Genomic DNA, 21,922 nt, shown 5'->3' on the forward strand with positions numbered 1-21,922 from the left:
TTCATAATTAAATGTTAGAGGAAAGCCCCTAAGACTTTACAACGTTGTTGGTACCTCTTTTTCTAATAGAGTGCAATGGGGAGCATACTGGGAAGTACCGGTTGCTGAGTGCCATAAGTTTAGGCATTTGCAAAGGCATGGGGCAGCAAAGCACCTCCAAGCTGCAGGAGGTGGCTGGAAGCGTGTCCAGCTGGTGGAAAGATGCCTGTCTTGGGAAGCATCAGTGATAGCCAGCTGGAAAGCAAGAGAAAAATAAGAAGAGAGCCTGAAATTCAAGGGTCTCTCTGAACATGTGGCAATTATACACACTCTTAAAAAAAGACTGATTGGATTGCTGCAATGAGATGTGACAACTGTGTAACCTCCACCAATTCTTATTATCCTTTAGAAAACAGAACTGTCTTTTACTACCATCATTTATATTTTGTCAGAAGTGATTCACTGTTATGAAAACAGCATGAATGCTTAAAATAAAGCATAAGAAATGGTGATTTTTGAAATCGCACTAGAGGTACAGCGCCCAGAAGCATTTTCTTTTCTCTATTATCAGGCATCACGGTGGTGTCTTTTCCCTTTAGTACAATGCATATCACTTGTTCACTTTGGTTAAAAGTGAAAGAACTCAAGTCTTTATTATCCTTAGCAGTGGGCTGGTAGAAATATGTCTCAATGAATTTTTTATAAATCTAAACTGTAATACAATATCTAATGAAGATGTTGCACTTTGCAAGAAGCAGCTACTGCACAAAGCACTCAGAATCCTTGCAAATTATGATCCCTAGAAAAGTGTAATTTGATTAACTCTTTTCCTCACATTGATCAGGGTGTCAGAAGCGGTGAAAAAAATTGGATGTACAATCACTCACTAATGTAAAAAGACAGCAAAATTCAATGTTTCCGTTTAGGAATAAAACTGATCTAGAGATACCTGATCAAAGAATTTTCAGAAGAAAAAGGTGGTTTACCCAAAATTAAAAATTCACGTGGAACAACTTTTGATTTTGTTAGCAATAGGAGTCAAAACAAAGAACTGCATTTGAGAGTCTTATACCTAAATTATTATTTTTAATTATGCAAATGCATTCAATTTGATTACGTTTATAATAAAGTGTTGTGGTTTAACCCCAGCCAGCAACTAAGCACCACACAGCCGCTCACTCACACCCCCAGCAGTGGGATGGAGGAGAGAATCAGAGGTGTAAAAGTAAGAAAACTTGTGGACTGAGATAAAAATAATTAATAATTAAAATAATAGCAACAACAACAACAGTAATAATAACAAAATTGTAAGGAAAGGGGGGGGGAGAGAGAAAACTAAAACCCAAGAAAAGACAAGTGATGCAAATGAAAACAGTTCCTCACCAACAATTGACCGATTCCCAGCCAGTCCCTGAGCAGTGGCCCTCCCACCAACATACCTCCTAGTTTTATTGCTGAGCATGACGTCCTATGGTCTGGAATATCCCTTGGGTCAGTTGGGGTCAGCTGTCCTGGCTGTGTCCCCTCTCAACTGCTTGTGCACTCCCAGCCTCCTCGCTGGTGGGGTGGGGTGAGAAGCAGAAAAGGCCTTGACTCTGTGTAAGCTCTGGTCAGCAATAACCAAACCATCCCTGTGTTTTCAACACTGTGTTCAGCACAAATCCAAACCATAGCCCCTACCAGCTACTGTGAAGAAATTTAACTCTATCCCAGCCGCAACCAGCACAAAGCATTAAACTGCACCCATTCTTTCCAATATATAGGGCTACATAGAAAAAAAACTTCTTCAGAGACCAGTCTCTTACCTTCCATCTGACTGAGCTGTATAGAACCTCACAGGAGTACCAGGACTGTTTGTTAGTTCTGGAAAATAAGGTTTGTTCATAAATCCTGTCCCTTAAAATCAGGCTGGAGACTCCCAGATAACTATTCCTTAGGTCAAAGGCTCATGGCAAGAAAATAGGTCTGACTGAAATGATACTTCTCCCCCTGCAATAAAAAAAAAAGGAAACAAAATAAAATGAGAAGATGGTAAGAAGAGTAAATCATTTACTGATATCTTGGTTAAATTTAGCTATTTAGAAGAATTTAGAGATTTCTTGGGGTTCATTTCAGAAATACAGATAGCATACAGGAAGATGAGTGTATGTTTTATGTAAATAAATGATTTACAATCTTTGGCAGACAGACATAGAACTTGGCAACTTTTTTATTAATTGAAAAATAGTTCCAGAAGGTCTTAAATTAGGTCACATGTATCCTTGCTTTGGTCTTAAAAAAAAGAACAGAAAGTTTTGAAAATTTCAAAGCATTCTATTTGGAATTATTGTAACAGAGTGGTTTATTTTAGAATTTTTTAAGTCTTTCATTTTTAAAATAAATCGTTTTTCATTTTGAGAGAGAATGTATACTTATTTAAGATTGGCATTTTTTAAACAATAAAGAGGGATTAGTTAGTCACACTCTTCAGGTCAAATAAAATATTGTGGTGTGACCTTAAACATTTTAAAAACACTTTTGATAGCAATGTTTTGGTTTGGTCCAAACTAGTTTATTTTCTGCAGTTTATTTAAATTGCCCATCAGACTTAAAAATCCACTATTCTCTAAACTTGTGCTGCAACACCAGCAATGAAGAAAACATCTGATAGGGTTTGAAATACATCTGCAGTGTAAGTTTAAGTAGGTTTAGAGGAGATTTTAAATATTTGATTTCATGCTTCGAAGCCATGGCAGAGATTCTTGTTTTCACACATTCTTTCTTTCATGCGTCAGATATACCCATCCTATCTTGTCATCAGTACTTTTTGCAGATTCTTAGAATCTTTATTGATAATCACATTCAGATGCAGAAAGTATATAGCAGAGTTCAGAAACTGACAGACTTCATAACGTACTTCTCTAGATGGATAGCATACGCTGTTTGTCATTAACCAGAATAGCTGTGTTCCATGACACGTGATGAACCATGAGGAAGGTAGAACTCTTTCTATATTTCATAGTCAGAAATACCCTCTTTAACATGAACAGCCTTTTGTTTTTTATTGCAGAATAACAATTTGCCAAACAGGATAACAATTAGTAACTGACTTGAATACTGTTACATGCAGGTAGACTCCAAATATACAAAATTAAAATGAAATTTTTAAAGTGTAAATTTGCTTGAGCTAAACTGCTGACAGTATTCATGTACATGAAAGAGTATTTATATTTTTCTTTTTCGTTTACTTTCATTTCTTTTTGCAAGAGCTGAAGAGTTGTATTTTAATTGCACAGAATTACATTCTCAGAATTTTAAGAACTGTAAAACAAAACTTTTAAGTATCAGAAAAGCAGAGTTACGTGTGAGATATATAGATTCTAGAGACAAAGACCAGGAGTAAAGCATTTAAGTATTTGAGTTGAAAGCCTATTTAGAGATTTCCCTAAAATAATACATGTCCAAGCTTCCCATGTATTTATTGTCCTGTCATCCCATCTCAGCGAAAGTCTGGAGCTCTTGACTTTCCACTCAATTTTTATCACAGGCTTTATGCTAAAGAAAAATTAAAAAGTGCTAGCCACGTTGAAGTCAAGGCTTTGAAGGAGGAAGGGGAGTAGATACTACAGGAGCAAGACTACACTTACCAGCTAGATAAGAATGACATGGATGGAATTATTTTAATTGGGAACTAGATATTAAAATAACTAAAATGTTAAAGTAAGTAGTGCCAACCTTTGTTGGACAATCTGAACATGGAAGACCATTATGAACATTGCTGGCTTTTTGGAAGGTGACAGTTGCCCTTATTAAATTAAAATTCTTTGTAGATCTGGTATTATTTGGATCACATGCATAGCTGTGATATGACTGTGTTATTGCCTAATAACAGCAAAGCAGGTATGGGTAAAAGCTGTTCTTCCTTGAAGCACATCAATAGAAAATCTACCAGACAAAATAAAAACATGACAGTTGATTTCCTTGTGTAATAATGTTTCTCTAACCCATGATTTTGGCTGGTTTGACGTTCTCCAAAGAGTGGGAGAGGGAAGTTGTCCTCCATCAGGCACAGCACTGGAAGCAATCTATGAAAACGTAAAGAACTGTCTTGAAATCAACAGCTCCCCGTAGAGTGAGTTTACCTGAGACTGCTTAATGTCATTCCTCTCAAGTTCCTCTCAGCACACAGTTCTGAAGAACCTGTGAATTTAGTGAAGATTTTCCAGAGAAAAGATAAAACTGTCAAGTTTGTATTAACAGCTAGTTATGAAAGTAGAATCAAATTGGTTTAGCTCATATTACAGGTAGGTCCAAATACAGGGTTTTGGCAGAAGGTTAATTAAGGTCTTGATTTAGCAAAATATTTAAACATATGATAAAGTGCATTACTTTCATTAAGAAATGTGTGTTTTGATGAATATGAACATCCCGTTGCAAGTACTTAGGTAAAATAGAATAAAGTATCTCTTTCTGAGCTTCATGATGATGGATCTTCAATGCTTATACCTGGGCAGGCAAATTTAATGTTAACCTGTGTATATGTGTTCAACTGTGTCCATCCTGCCCATATTATGGATATAGCTCATGTTTACACAACTCCAAATTTCACAATCCACAGAATGAATGACATTCAGTTTGGCTGCAGTGGGACAGGAATTTAAACACTGTTTGTGGCATCACAGACAAATGCCTGAACCTTACAAAGCATCTGCCTCTAATTGTTAGGGAAATTCACCTTCTGGCTTTTAAACAAGGCCTGGAGGGATTGCAGCAGTGGTGTAGCACTTCTTTTCCTCCTCATTTGTTCCTATCTGTCCATGTCTCAGAAAGACCAAGTACAGAGTAGCCCATTTAGACAAGTATAACCTAACATTATAAGGTGCTAGTTCTCAACTGGTGGCTGAAGCTCAGTGGTGGTTTCCATTAAAATATTAAGGCAGTTTTGAATTGAATCCCCTAAAGGGAACATGCTATATCCCTACATGCATGTCCTCTCATCAGATAGCAGTGACAAAAGCTGAAATTTTAATTAAGAATTTAAGTGAGCAAAAAATCTATACAAGTGTCTATTGTATATCTTTATTAATCCAATGGCATTTTTAGAAGTATTATTTTGCACGAATGCTTAGGTAAAAATCAGTAATATATATTTCTTATTGTTTTTAAAAAATATATGGCCTTCCCCCCCCCCGCCCCGTGTGTGAGAATCTAATATTGAACCTGAAATATATATTGCATTATTTTCTTTCCCCCTGCTGTTTTAGAAAAAATAATGGTATGCATGGGCATTACTTTTCATGGTAAAATGTTTAGGTTTTGCTCTTAAACATATTTTACCCTGTAAAAATGTGCATTTTGTATTAAAATGAAATAAACCTGTTGTATTTATGTATTCTGAACCATTAACTCTCTCTCACATTGTTGTTTATAAATATATTTTTACTGTTATTTTTGCTTATACATCTCCAATCGTCCAAGCAGTATCTACACTTAAGTAACTCAGATTCTTTTAATTACGACTTAACTGTAGAGACATACAGTTAAAGAATCTATGCGTACAACTTTCAGGGACAATAAAACAAGTTTGGTTAAAACTGAAATATTCTCCTGCAGCTTCACTTAAAACTAAAGGGTTACTATTACTAAGCACATGAAATGTGCGGCTAACACTTGAAAAATTGATAAGTTTTATTTTACACATTTCCATGTTTCCTGGCTTTCTGGAACAGGAAGCTGCATTAGTAGACTGCTGTGAGAAAGTACATTTGGCATTTTCAACCCTAGAAACTTGTAGTTTCAGGATACTTGTAGGAAAATGTTCTTCAGAGAAATTCCAACTAATTTCATCCACTTGTATCGTTATTTTAACAAAGTCTACAAAGATAAAGAAATTACACCCGCAAGCCATGCTGACAAATGTTTTGCTAGTTTTATAATCTTGCAATTTGAATCAAGAATACAATCTCATCAGTGTTTTAAAATATAAGATAAAAGTAATTGCAAACTGAAGTAGAATAACAATAACAGTAAGGTACAAAACAACAGACAAATTTTAAAAGCAACACTTTAAATGTTATTAGAAAACTATTTTCTTAATCCAAGTTCAACTATTGCCTTTTTTTGCTTTTGTAGAATTTTCTACTCTCTCCTCATACTTTATACGTGCTAGCATTCATCTAGAATCAGAGATTCACTCTTAAATCTGTTACTTATTACAGTTGGACAGAATTATTTTATTATGTATGGTTAATTCTACTTGTCAGGGCCCTGAGGCCACTGACTCTGCCCAGCCTTCTCTGGGGCCTTCCTCCAGTCCTACCCATGGCCCAGGCCACCATTCCCCCCCCCCCCCAAGGGCTGTCAATCCTTACCCCAAGCCCAGACACCAGCAACCCTTGACAGACCTCAGGTGCACGCTTGTAGTCGTGTCCCCAGCGCCGTCTCTGTCCCCGTGTCCAGCCGCTGGATGTACCCTGACCCTGGTGCATCGCTTGCCCTGCCTGGGGCTGCCGACAGACCCCATTGCAGGACCCAGCTCTGCTCAACGTGGTTGGACCCTGAGAGACAGTGCCTGTTGGAGAGAGGGTACTGGCTGCCCTAGGGTCAGCTTGGCTCCCAGTTCCCTGTCCCTTAGGGAGCAAGCAGCCCTTGCTGCACCCTGACACCATTTTTTTCCTATTTCTAAGTTGCTTTTCCTGCCTTTCTCAGAGATAAGTTATTTTGTTGTTCTTTCATTTGTTTTCCTCAGACTAGTTATATTACCCTTTCTGAAATGAATCTCAAGGAAAAAAAAAAAAAACAAACAAAAAAACCCACCCCACTAAAAGTATGACAGACTGGGAGTGGTCTGGAAAAAAATTTCCTCTGATCTGAAAAAAGGTGACCTACTGCTTCCAAAGACCTAAGACTGTCAACAGCAGGAGAGGTAGTCTGTGTCATAAAGTATGATAAATCCTATTTATATAGGATGTATAAAGCCTCTACTCTAGTGGAGCCCTGGGGAGTGGAAAACATTCGTGCATATTAGTCTGTGTGAAGTCCATTGGCTTTTTTTTTTTAAATAATTATATGAAAACTTTCCTTTTTACCTTAAGAAATAGGTTACCAAATGGGTACCAAAGCTACAAACTCAGTAGTACTGCAAGTACAGGTGGGATGTACTCCTTTACTCTACAGCAGGTGCTTCACCATCCATTTAGCTGCTGATGGCTGTTCACTCATACTTCTGCATTTTGCTGCCAGTGCACTCCGGGATAGAAAACATTCAACCAAGAAGTAATTCTGTCTGAAGGTCTCCTCTCAGAATCTAGCACTGCAGAAAAAAACCCACTGCAAACAAGAAGTTACATTTTCTTTTTCACTGACATTTTTCTCCATGGAAGTGTTTAAAACCAAATCCACTACAGAGTAGTAGTTTTTCTTTTGTTTTAAAGATTTTTTTTTCTATTATCTAAACCATTAAATGCCGATATATAACATTTGAACTTAATCTGTCTCCTTCTCATTCCCTAGTGATGGATAATTGCTCATTTGTAAATTACTAGCTAACTATGCGTGCAATCTGTTACATGGTAAGAAACAAGCATAAATGCATTCTGTTAATAGTAATTATGAGTTTAATTTAATTTCTTTTTGGCTTTTTTTTTACCCAAGGCATTTATTTTTAAATGTGTTGGAAAGAAGTCTAAAAAAAATAGCTCTTGATTTGGGAATGTGGTTTATTAAATGTAGTAATAGCCTGCACTAATTACCATGGGATGAATTATATTAACTATTTTAAGTCTAGAAGATATGACTGCTATGTGAATTTGATTAATAGAAGAGCCTGTGGGGACAGTTCATGGGGTGGCTCCTTCAGGATATTTAACAATCTTGTCTCGATGCAGCAAATCAACCTGCATCATCTATGAAGTCCTGTAAGCACTGGCAGAGAGGAAAGGTAAGCACATGTTTAGGTGCTTTGTTGGACTGTGAACAAAGTACTTAGCTCTGGCTATGTTTTAAAGGTCAAGGAAAACAATTGGGGATATACATTCACCCCCATTTACTTGGATGCATTATCTGGTCTTCAGTAATAATTAGAATCCTACCCCCCCCCCCCCAAAAAAAAATATATCTAAAACAAATAAACAAACCAACTCAGAAACCAAACCAAACCAAAAAATCCCCACCTCCGACCTAGCTTCTGACCTGCTCTCAATATCCCCTCACAGAGATCAGCACAATGGCAATGCCATTATACCTTTGCAGGCAGACGTGTGGAGCTTATGATAGTTTCAGTACTACTATCCTGTTTAACATCAGGGTAAATCAGAGCCCTTCAGAAAAATAGTATGTTGTCTAGGTTCCCTATGAAATCAGTAGCTTGCCAACTAAAAATTATAATCCGATTTCTTGGAATGTTTGAATCAAGGAACAGTTTAAATACGTTTCAATAGCTTCAGTTATTACTGCAACAGAAAATTGTCAGGGCTTGTTACTGGATAACATCACTGATATCTTTTCAAGTGACAGGATATTTTTTATTATGAGCCAATCTGTGCATCATTAAGCACATGAAAAGCTTTTATTAATTAATAAAGGAAGCAATAATCTGCTTTACTTGACATTAGTAGAAGAAATAAGTAGGAGAATGTCATTACAATCCAGGTCCAGCTGATGTCAATCTCCAGAGCATTACTCATTTAAATGAAGTTAGTATTTTATTTCTAGGCCAAATTCAGCAATGAATTTAAGTACTAGCAGTTCCATTTAGGATTTGTGCTCAAATATCTTTCTAGACTGAGGCGTAGAAAAGTTTACAAATCTTAAAATATGTAACAATTTGAAAGAGAAGTTGTTTAGGCTAAGTAATTTTTAAGTGTCATTATTTTAAAGGAAAACTATTATTATTATGAACTGTTATTTTAAAGTCTAAATGCTTTTTGCAACAAATGTAGACTATATAAACCCATATACCAAAACCAACACACTGTTTGATATCATCAAATGCATTTCATGCCTTTATAAAACTAATCAGCCAAAACCAAACCCAGACTAATAACAATAACAACAGACCAAAAAAACTTTTTTAGCAATACAGTTTAAAACCTTAGTATGATTAAAATAATCTCATAATCTGTCATCCTTCCTATTATAGAAATAAATTCTATTATGATATCAAGCATTTATTGTAAGGGAAACAACAAACTGAATACCATTGTTATAGTGGCGTAATATGGTTGAGTAATAAGAGCCTGCTTGGACCATGTCTCCAAAACATCAACTTGTTTACTCTTAAGAGACTTTTTTCACAACAAAAAAACCAGGCTGCAAAATCCAGTTAACTTGAAAAATCAGATTGGTTGATGTGAGGAATCTTTTCCCTGGCTGCTTTAGACACTCTCTCAGAGTACATTTTCTATCCCAGAAATGATTAAACACAAAAAAAATCATCTGAATTTCTCTGTGTGACAGAAAGGAAGAAAGAAGAGAAAAATCCATAAAGAATCTGATCAAATTGTGTGATGATTTCAGACTTGTACTGGTTCTGGCTGGGGTGGAGTTAATTTTCTTCATATTAGCTAGTAGGGACTGTGTTTTGGATATGTGCTGTAAACAGTGTTGATAATTCAGGGATGTTTTCCTTACTGCTGAGCAGTGCTTGCAGAGTCAAGGGCTGTTCTGCTTCTCACCCCACCCCACCAGCGAGCTTGGGAGGGGACACAGCCAGGACAGCTGACCCCAACTGACCCAAGGGATATTCCAGACCATAGGACGTCATGCTCAGTATATAAAGCTGGGGGAAGAAGAAGGAAGGGGGGGACATTTGGAGTGATGGCGTTTGTCTTCCCAAGTCACATTTAGGTGTGATGGAGCCCTGCTGTCCTGGAGATGGCTGAACACCTGCCTTCCCATGGGAAGTAGTGAATGAATGCCTTGTTTTGCTTTGCTTGTGTGCACTGCTTTTGCTTTACTTATTAAACTGTCTTTATCTCAACCCACGGGTTTTCTCGCTTTTACTCCTCAAATTCTCTCCCCCATCCCACCGGGGGGAGAGTGAGCAAGTGGCTGTGTGGGGCTTAGTTGCTGGCTGGGGTTAAACCACGACAAGACTGTAATAAAAAGGTGGTCTTTACACAACAAAAATAATCTAGATTAGCAGGTACATGTGCAAAGAACCTTTGCCTGTCTTCCAAGCAGAATAGCTCTATCAAATTCTGAAAGCAGTATGCATGCAGACATATCGACATTTTTAATTGGGTCAGTAGATACAAATGCAATTACTTGGAGTGAAGGAAGAAGAAGAAAATTGTGAGGTGATTGGTCAGATGCCAAGGCAGTGTTTATTTTCCATCCAAATAGACTACTTTGCTTCAATTCTGTGAGTAATACAATATGAAGAAAATGGTTTAGAGAGGGAGGAACATGGCATGAGTGTTTATTGAAGTGATGTAACATGTTAAAAACATGCATTTATCTGAACATTGTATCAAAAGAGATAAATTTGATGGCAAGTGTAGGCTAGGCTGGGTGGATGTTGATGGATGCTTATCTCCCACAGCAGCTGGCACTCAGGGTTGGCTGTTCCTTAAACCTGTATTTTAAATCTGTTTAGGCGGAGTCAGTCGAAATGGCCAGGTGGATCTGACACCACCTCCCAGTGAAAGTGGAGGAAACAGCCCCGTTCTGCCCTCACTTGCTCTCTTTCCCCCTTGCACTCCTGCACAGGCTTTGGTACTTATAACCTAAAGTCAAGCTAGTCAGTTTATTAAACCAGCAAAAATTAACCCAGCAAAGAAAAGTGATTATTTTGTTGGTTGGCATACTGACAGGATTTAGTACAGGGTCATCCATATACCAGAGGTGTTGCAAAGGAGATGGCAGAACTATGTGGTTTGAAACTGAAAATTATTTCCACAGAGAATATGGGTCCTGGCCACTCTAGCTTACTCAGGAACCAATGGTAGGAAGATGTGAAAAGGAGAGGTAGTTTTTTTCAAATTTAGTGAAACCGTTTGGTTTGTTCAGATACTCATGACAACCAGGTCATCATCTTATATCTTTGAGGATGGAATAGGATTTTAGCAGTTATTTTAGGGGGAAAAAACTACCACAAAAGAACGAACCCCCCCCCCCCCTTCAATAATTTGCTGAAATACTTTTTTAAAAAATAATTTTGACAGATGAAAAAAATGTCCTGGCAATTTTCACAAAGCCAGGATGCCTGGGACTCTAAATAATTTCATATTTTGAGCATTTACTTAGTAAAAGATTTGATACTAATCCTCTCTCTGAGGCTATTTGAATGTGTATATGTAGATAGATATAGGTTATATAGATATCAATATAGAGAGAGAGAGAGCTATGTCTTTTTAAGACCGTGCTTTACACGTCCAACTCTCAGATGTGCAGAGTTAGTGGGAGAGAAATTTCTCTCATTTATGCCATCTTTTGCTGTTTAAAAATACTTTTATATACCTGAATATTTTTCCACTCTAAATGAAATTGCTTTCATGTTTACTCTTCGTTTTTATTGTTGTATCTGGGTGTTGGTTTGGGTTTGGTTTGTTGTTTGTTTTTTTTTTTCTAGGGAGAAAAATGCAGTCTGTCTCTTCTGCTTATTCCTTAACCTAAGGATTTTTTTAAGATTCATCTCTGATCTCCATCATGTACTCTCAAACTGCAGCAGATATCTCACACCCCTAATAGGCTTTACTTTGTGGCCTGATTGACAAATATCAAGAGCTTGAAGGAATCAGTGGGGCTATGTGGGCATCTAAGCAGATCATTGTGCTGTGCTGTCATCCCTGCAGTGCCATTATCACTGAACCCTTGCAGTGGGAAGGGACCTCAGGAGGTCTCTGGTCTACTTTCCTTCTCAAAACTTGATCAAGACTGAATTCACACCAAGTTTGTCAGGGCTTTATCTAGTCAGACTTTGAAAATCTCGAAGGATGAAGGCTGCACAGTCTCCTTGGGAAAACTTTTCCAATGCTTGAATATTTTCACAATGGAGATAACTTCCTTATATCTGATCGGAACCTCCCCTCATCCCACTTAAGCCCACTGCGCCTTGTACTCTCACCGGGCACCATGGTGGTAGCCCAGCTCTGTGTTCTTGCTAACCCGGTCTTGTGCATGGGCAGGCTGCTCTCAGGTCCTCTCAAAGTCATCTCATCCCCAGGCTGAATGGGGCCCAGTCCCTCAGCATCTCCTCATAGAGCAAGTGCTCCAGACCCAACCAGCTTGGGGGCCTTCTGCTGAACTCGTTCCAGTTTTTCAGTCTTGCCACTGAGGGGGGCTCAAAACTGAATGCAGTATTTAAATGTACTCTTGAGAGTGTTGAACAGGGGGGGATAATCCTTCACCTCCATCTCCTGCCTGTGGTCTTATTGATTCCTATTGGTATGATAATTATTTGAATGGTCATCTAAAAAATTTTGTCCAACATACTTGTCCTGGTTTCAGCTGGGATAGAGTTAACTGTCTTCCTGGTAACTTGTACGGTGCTATGTTTTGAGTTCAGTATGCGAAGAATATTGGTAACACACTGATGTTTTCGGTTGTTGCTAAGTAGTGTTTAGTCTAAAGTCAAGGATTTTTCAGCTTCTCATGCCCAGCCAGTGAGAAAGCTGGAGGGGCACAAGAAGTTGGCACAGGACACAGCCAGGACAGCTGACCCAAACTGGCCAAAGGGGTATTCCAGACCATGGGACGTCCCATCTAGTATATAAACTGGTGGGAGCAGGGGTGGGGGATCACCGCTCAGGGATTAACTGGGTGTCGGTCGGAGGGTGGTGAGCAATTGCATTGCACATCATTTGTACCTTCCAATCCTTTTATTATTGCTGTTGTCATTTTATTAGTGTTATCATTATCATTACTAGTTTCTTCTTTTCTGTTCTATTAAACCGTTCTTATCTCAACCCACGAGTTTTACTTCTTTTCCCGATTTTCTCCTGCATCCCACTGGGTGGAGGGGGGGGAGTGAGTAAGTGGCTGCGTGGTGCTTAGTTGCTGGCTGGGGTTAAACCATGACAATACTACAAAGTCTTTTTTTGTATTTTCTTCCTATATCTATACACTAGGTCAGGTTTGGGTTTTTTTTTCAATTTTTTTCATCATAACCCAAAATAGCATGCCCTTATTTTGCCATTAATCCAAACTACAGGTTGAAATCAGTCAATACTCTTGAAAAGAGATTTGATCTCACCCTATTCTGAGGTAAAAACCATCCTTATGCTTCAGTCATATATATTGTCATTGTCTGATCATAAGATGATGCTATTATGGATAGCTTATGGGAATAACATAGAAAGAAGGGCTGATGCTCACACAATACTGTGATAATTTTCTATGACATATTTCACCCTTAAGCATCTCAAAGAGCTTTACAAATTGATTTATATTCTGCACACAAGGATAATTTCATCCATCCATGTTTATTAGCTGTGCAGCAGCACTTCAGTTTAGGACAGGAATTAAAGGCCATATCCAGCCCAAAATGCAAGGTGAATGTACTCATAAAACATCCCTCACAACAGTTAACACTTCAAACTGCTTCCTTTCAGCGATGTACCTACAAAAAGGCATCATTCCTAAAATATTGGGCTATTGAAGGATTTACTGTCCATATGCAAAAATGAAATTCAATTTACCCTCACTGTGTTTACAAAAATAGTTTTAGCTAGAATATATATATGCAATGAGGGAGTTTGGATACTTTTTTTGCAGCTTGTAATTGCAACCATTTTAAAATGCATGTGTCTGTTTGTTTGTTTTTCCTGGTCAACTTTCATTTCCTGAACAATTTTCACAATGTTGTGATGTGATAGGATTGATTTTCTTGGGAATATACATCAATTAAAATTATGTGTTTCCAGTGGGATTCATCTGAGGATTTTAGAGTAATATTTGTCTAGCTGGATGAAAGATTCCAGAAAATAATGATTCAGATATTTATCTAGTTTCAACACAGTACTTGTTCAAAAACATGTTCCATCACTTATTTTTCCTTCTGTGAATTTGTTAACACAGTTTTTTTTTTCTTTTGCCTAAGATACATGTTGAATGACTAGTCATTGGTAGGAGTTTTTGTTGGTTTGTGGGTAGTTTTTTTTAACTTGCATTCATCTGTAGATTGTATTGAATAGTTGATAAAGTCATAATGCAGTATCCTTTCAGAACTTTTTAATCCACATAAGAACTCTCCAACTTCTTCACAAATACATGGTTTTTTTCTGAAATAGATGCCAGACAAGTATGATATATTTCCAGAAATTCAGGTTGCATTAATTCAAAACAGATTTTCCAAGTGACTTTTTTTCCTAGTATCTTGGAGACAGGCTCTGCTAGGTAGAAGAAGCTCTGCTCCTGAACTCTTGAATCAAATATGCACCCAGGAAGCTTTATCCTAGAATGGTCAAGACATCACATAGGGACTGCATCAGTCATTAGGCCATTATTATTTTGATGTATATTATTTCTGATGCCCAAAGCTCACACAATAGTAGGAAGCACAGCGTACCTGCTATCTGAGGACTGATGAGTAGTACAGCTTAGTAGGGATCACTGCTTTGTTGACTTTGCTTTAGCTTCTCATTAATTGAATTTTTCCCCATACAGGAGTATGTCTACAGGGAAAATTCTCTCGTGAATTTCTATAGATAAATCTGTAGAGAAAATAAGTTTATAGGCAAGATTTTTGAGTGACCTTTAGATATTAATATTAATTCACCAGCAATATGAAGAAATGGAATAATCCACAATTTAAGAGGTTTTGGGGTGTGGTGGGGGCTAATCTGTGAAAAATTCTTAGAAGTCAAAGGCTTAGTCTTTGTCTAAATCAGTCAATGACTTAGAAGTCAAAGAAAGTTATCCACCGTTTGCACATTCAGCACAGCTGTTAATTCTGTTCTCTGCTTCATCACATAAGGAGCCACATGTAACAGTTCCTTGGCTGCTGTAGCAACAATTTTGAGAAAGATTTCTGGGACAAAGCATCCAAGTAACTCCTCCTCCCAAAGCTCTTCCATGAGCACTCATCACTTCTGTAACTGTGGCCTGTGTGGTTCTTTGCTAGATGAATACGTCATATTTGATGACAAAGGCTTGGCCCAAGTTAACCCAAATATAGATGCCTCCCTGTTTCCTGCTCCATAATTTTTTCATATCTATCTCAGCAATTTATTTTTACTGCATTTCTTTTTTGGTGGAAGTTTTGAATAACAAAAAGTATATTACTGCCCTTGTCAACCACATGAGTAATACTCCATTCTTCTGATGTTTCCTTAATGATGGCTACCTTACAGGATTCATTTTCAGTAACCTCTTAATCTATGTAAAATAGATTACTTGTATTACAGAATCATTTAGGTTGGAAAAAAACTTTAAGATCATCGAGTCCAACCGTTAACCTAGCACTGCCAAGTTCACCACTAAACCATGTCCCTAAGTAAGTGCCACATCTACACTCCTTTTAAATCCCTCCAGGGATGGTGACTCAACCACTTCCCTGGGCAGCCTATTCCAATGCTTGACTACCCTTTCAGTGAAGAAATTTTTCGTAATATCCAATTTAAACCTCCCCCAGCGCAACTTGAAGCCACTTCCTCTCGTCATATCACTAGTTACTTGACAGAAGAGACCTACCCCCACCTCGCTACAACCCCCTTTCAGGTAGTTGTAGAGAGCAATAAGGTCTCCCCTCAGCCTCCTTTTCTCCAGGATAAACAACCTCAGTTCCTCAGCTGCTCCTCGTAAGGCTTGTTCTCTAGAACCTTCACCAGCTTCATTGCCCTTCGTTGGACACACTCCAGCACCTGGGTGTCTTTCTTAATTATATCTTAATCAGAACTTCATGCAAACCCAAATCCCTATAAGTCTATTACATCTAGACAGACCACTTAACCCATTACACTATTTATCTTATCTTTTCTAAGGCTACCCTGGGCTACTTTCTAAAGCTTTTTGACTAATTTAATTTTTAAAAAATAGTTTAAGTGGGCTTTGAAATATCACCTGTTATCCTGTTGGACACTTGTGAGCTTATTATTCAGGCCTTGTGTATCAAATTGCTTGTCTTTTGTAAATATTGACTAACTTCACAGTGAATAGTTCTTTTCTTTTTTTTTTTTTTAGAATATTATCATTCATTTATTGCAATAATGGTACAGAAATACTTAGCAAAAATGTATTAGTTGAATACTCTTTTATTTTAATCCACTTTTGTAACAAACCATCTTCACCTTGTGCAATGGCTTTCCTAAGATTTGCATAGTTTGTGAGGTAATTCCAGAAATACACTTAAAGTGGCAAACAACCTGACATGCTAGGGGTCCTTACCAGTTTTGTGAACCCTGTATGTCATCCTTGATATCTATGGTTGGTGACATCTATTTTTTACTCTTTATCTCTTTAAAATTCATTCTTAATTGCTATTGTCATTTTATCACTCAGTTTGGGTGGATTGTGTTACAATCTTGTCAAATTGTTGTTTGTTTGTATTACAGAACTTGGTTTCCATTCTCTATTCTATCTAATTTGGGGTTTTTAAGTCAATGCTTCTTAGATTTTCTCAGCTTCAGCAAAAACCATTCATATGAATGACTGTATATATGCATAATATATATATTACTGAATGGAACTGTCCTTTATTCACCAGCACTAAGCATGATCAAATAGCAGCCCTGAATCCCTCTCAGTAAGCATAAACTTTAAATCCAGTGGCAAATTATTATCATGGTGGCCTCAGAACAACAGGTCTGGACAATTTTTATGTTTTCAGATTTTTTTATTGTTCAAAGAAAGCATTACAGCTACTGCTGATAACACTTTCACTTCCATTTTATTTTTTCTTGAGGAAAGTAGAGTGTAGTCTCATTTTTCCAAACATTTATGTTCTGATGTTACTTTGTTAACTTCAGCTGAGTTCTCACTTGCTCCTTTGGTTATAAAATAGAAAATAATTTCTATGTGTCTACTTCAGAACATATTTTCTTGGGTTGTTCCCATATTTTGGTGGAACCCACAAAGGTAACTCAGAAGTAAGAGGAACAATCAGTTTTATTCACTGACTTATATTTTGACTGCTGTGTGAACCACAGATGGCATAACAAAGACTAGCACTGAACTATTACTTTGTATTGTCTTTCAAGATAACTTTGAAGAATGTTTCTGAAAATCCTTGGGATGAGGAGCTGTGCATCAACATCAGTGTTTATTTTTATCTCTTTTTTTTTCTTTTTTTTGTAATGTAGATACTGAGATTAGCTTGAGAAAACAAAAAGTGACCTGTGCTCTTAATGAAATTTGAGATTCTGCATTGCTTCCTGAAAGACTGCTACAGATCTTCTCTGCATACGTAGATAAAATCAGAGTTACCAAATGGTTTCTTGTCAGTGATAAAGAAAGGACCTATAGTTTCTATTCCCAAGGGGTATCATTAGGGACCTTAAGAATTCAGGGAAGAGCAAAACAACATGAGTGTTATGGGCTCCATTATATGCTTTGACAGGATAATATTTGTGTCACACAATCCCTTCTGATATCTGACAGTCTGCGTTTAATAAAGGAAAATACCTGTTTCTTAAAAGTTAGATGTAGAAACAGAAGCTTGGTTCTGAAGGGCCAACGTTTACCTCATGCAGCCAGTAGCTCTGAAATTTAATTACAGTCAAGTTACTATTCTTAGTCTACAAAGCAGAATCTTTCTTGCCTATGTATTTGTGAAGTAGACTTCATACATAGGCAGCTGACTAAAATAAGGGCAATTTCAGTTGCTGGTGTTGTCAGCAAGGCTTGTAAACAGATGACATGAAGCTGCAGCTCAGAACAGGAGGTGCACAGCACTGCTGAGTTGTGCAAGATACAAGAGTGCAACTGCTTGAGTTCTAGTTTAATCTGCCCATAGTGGTAATACCCCATCATTATGGACCTGCCAGAGGCTATTTAGTAGTTAAGATCTTGGATAGAGATCTTATATGAAAAATAGTTTCTGAAACAGATCTGGGCTGCTTAACACCATGTTGGAGTATAACAATAGTTCAGACGAAAGACAGTGCCTGCATTCCTTGTACTAGATCCAAGGACAAACTCTTGGCTCTTCTGGAAACCAAAGCCAGTTTTGTTATTGATTTCAGTTGGAGCAGGACTTCAATCCAGCAAAAAATAGCATAAGTTAATCAAGTTTTGTGTATGATCACAATACAAGCTGTGTATGACTGTGCTGCAATTGTTCCTGGCATGCTAGGACACAGTATCTGAAAAAAACAGCATGATGTTTAAAAAGAACCTTTTTTCTTAACAATCAGTTTTCACAGGATTAAGGCAGCCAAGCAAACAATAATGTATTGAATCTAATTCATTATCTCCCATAAATTTTGTTTTGATGTTTTACCCAACATTGCTTTTCTTTGGATTCATAAGAACTGTTTTGAGTTTATAGAGTTGTAGTGGGAAGCAAGGTGTTATGAATTTAATTGGATGGTTTTATAAAGCTGGGCAAAGTACAGCGATTAGAAGTAACAAACCCATGACAGTTCATAATTAAAAAGAAAACATAAATAAATGACCATTCTTACCTGAAGAATATTGGTTACCTGTCTAAGTATCTGACCTTTCTGATCAGCATGCTGTTGATTTAAGAAAAAAAAAAAATTAACTCCCCCCTTCAATTTCCCTGTAATGCCAAAGCCCTGTATAGCTTTGGACAAAAAGTGCTAATGAAAGGAAGGCCAAGAGTATGCAAACCCTTTCCATATAAATTCAGCAGTCAATTTCACCAAACTTTTCATAGCAGTAAATCCTTTATCTGCAAGAAAGGTTAAGGCTGATCTGACACTTCATATTCTATACTTATCACTCACAAATTAAATTCCTGAAGAATTTTTTTTACAAAATCCCTTATGGCAAATATTATTATCACAGAGATACAAACATAGTAAATATAAGTGGGTTTCTAGTCTGCCCTATAAAGGAAAGCAGATAGGCAGTTCTCTAACAGAGAACTATGCTATCGTTGAACGTTCAGAGCTACTTTCCACTTTGTAGTATCAGCAAACACTGACACAATTCCATAAACCACTAAGCTAAAAATAATGTCCATGTGCACTACATAAAAATGTCTTATCAATTTTATTTTAATCATAGATGCATTAAATTCTTTTCCTAATCACTGTCAATAGTGGTGGTACCAAATATAAATACAGTAATGATTTTTAAAAGAAACTGCATGTTACCACCAAGACAGCTGTGCTTATTAATCAGCTTCCCATCAACCCACCCCAAAAACACCCTATACAAGCAAGTTAAATTTCAATCAGGCTATCTGAAAACAGTCACTATAAATAATCCCTTTCAATTAATCTCTTTTTAAACTACAATACAACGTGTCCCAACTAAAAACATTTTGATGAGTGTACCAGTATTTCTCATTTCTCAACCTTTGACACTTTAATAGGCTTACTTTGCTATGAATAAATCACAGGACTTTTTCTTTAGGAGGGATATCAAGCAAAAATAGAACTGATTACGCCTGTATAAAAGTCTCAGCCCCCAGAAATGGTCAAAATAAGTGCATTTGGAGGGGATGGATATGGGTAACAGAAATTTTGACTTTGGAACATAGTTAACATCAGGAGTAATTTGATTAAGGACATAATTTAACTTCTTGAAAATGTCTGGAATTATTTTAAAGACAATTACTTGTCTATTGTTTCAAATGGGTTTCCACTGTCTGCAGTGGAGCACAGCTATACTTCATGTAAGTGTAAGGGTAGGTAGCATAGGTACCTAAAGCAGCCCAGCTGCTGCAGAATGACACCTGGTGTAAGATGATTTATTTTGCTTTTCAGAGTAACGGGACATAATCATAGATGAGTCACTTTCTTCAGTGTTGACTACGGAATTTTACTGCCATAACGGAAAAAAAGAAGTGCTATTCCCAGTGCCACCCTGTTATACTTTCTCTTATATGCTTGTATCTTCCAGCTGCTTACTGTAAAGTAGCTCTCCATTGTGAATCAAAGCCAAAATGTATAATCATCCTGGACAATTCAGCAACTTTGCTACTTACCCAGGGTATTTGTCTTTTGTTTTGATGAGTTATTTATCTGACCTTTTACATTTATGAAGCTTTTATTAGCCTTTGGGAACCCCTCTCAAAAAACTAGTTACAATTATGAAGTTGGTTCTTGAAGCAATGTTGGTCTAAGACTGTACATTGAAATTCAGCTAGTCTCAGAGCTAAATCAAATTTCTTGTTTCTTTTGTACAAGCAAAATTTGCTGGTGTCAAGTATGTAGGCTGTCTGTGCAGAAAAAGGCTCAGTAGCAACATTTGTTCTCTCATAGTTCTCTCATTCAGTTTTATTAGAATTTTCTCAGAGATTTAATGTGGGGAATTGTTGGGCGTTTTTCAGACAGTTAAAAAAAGAGTTGAGGGTTACATCTGTCTAGTTGTCCTTTCAGCAAGAGTCCTTAAGGTTGGCAGCAATATTCTTCCAGCAGTTCACCTAGTCTTGTGAACTGGGCTTAACCCGTACATGTGTCACTAGCATGTCTCATACATGGAGTCCTTTCATTATCAATTTTTCTCAGTAATTTCTTTTGGTCTCTCAGCCACTGTTTTCATTTTGGATGCTAGATGTTGGAAGTAATATGTTTGAAATCACAGCACATCACAAAAACAGCCAAAGCAGTCAACTGTGTCTTGCTGTTACTGAATATTTCTTCTGAAATGCCCAATGAGAAAGAAAATGTCTTTTAACTTTTCAATTTTTTAATAACCTCTTGACTTGCAGTTCCAAAGAGAAATAAAAATTCTACAGAACTACAGAGTAGTCTGCGGTAACCAAAAAGGTACATTTCTTTTTCTTTATGAAAGTCAAAGACTATTCTTTATCACTGTTTGTCAAATAATGTTGTGAGTACGTGAGGTTCTTTGGGTCACTTTTGCAGTCTATGTGCTCCTATCCTGTGTTTTCCACCCACTGATTGCTGGGTTGTGCTCCAAGACTTTCTGAATTGCCAGTGTTTCTTCCAGTTTCAATATGTCTTTGTGTAGGATCATAACAAGATTGTTTCCTCAGCTATGCCAAATCTATTTTAAGAATGGGGTGAAACTTCGTAAGAGTTTAAACTCTGTGTAACTTTTCTTTTGGGTGAAACTGTGTGGTGGGTTGACCCTGACTGGACACGAGGTGCCTACCAAACCACTCTATCACTCCCCTCCTCAGCTGGACAGGGGAGAGAAAATATAACAAAAAGCTTGTGGGTCGAGATAAGGACAGGGAGAGATCACTTGCCAATTACCATCACAGGCAAAACAGACTCGATTTGGGGACAATTAATTTAATTTATTACCAATAAAATCAGAGTAAGATAATGAGAAAATAAAACCAACTCTTAAAACACCTTCCCTCCCCCCCCCCCCCCTTCTTCCCAGGTTTAACTTTACTCCAGATTTTCTCTACCTCCTCCCCCCAAGTGGCGCAGGGGGGACAGGGAATGGGGGTTGCAGTCAATTCATCACACATTGTCTCTGCCGCTCCTTCCTCCTCGGGGCAAGACTCCTCACACTCTTCCCCTGCTCCAGCGTGGGTCCCCTCCATGGGCTGCAGTCCTTCAGGCACAGCCTGCTCCAGTGTGGGTCCCCCGTGGGGTCACAAGTCCTGCCAGCAAACCTGCTCCAGCGTGGGCTCCTCTCTCAAAGGGGCCCCAGGTCCTGCCAGGAGCCTGCTCCAGCGTGGGCTTCCCATGGGGTCACAGACTCCTTTGGGCATCCCCCTGCTCCGGCGTGGGGTCCTCCTCGGGCTGCAGGTGGAGATCTGCTCCACTGTGGACCTCCCTGGGCTGCAGGGGGACAGCCTGCCTCACCGTGGTCTTCCCCATGGGCTGCAGGGGAATCTCTGCTCCGGCGCCTGGAGCATCTCCTCCTCCTCCTTCTGCACTGACCTGGGGGTCTGCAGGGCTGTTCTCTCACA

Source organism: Haliaeetus leucocephalus, unplaced genomic scaffold (assembly GCF_000737465.1).
Source record: "Haliaeetus leucocephalus isolate CR32 unplaced genomic scaffold, Haliaeetus_leucocephalus-4.0 Scaffold328, whole genome shotgun sequence".
Classification (NCBI taxonomy): Eukaryota; Metazoa; Chordata; class Aves; order Accipitriformes; family Accipitridae; genus Haliaeetus; species Haliaeetus leucocephalus.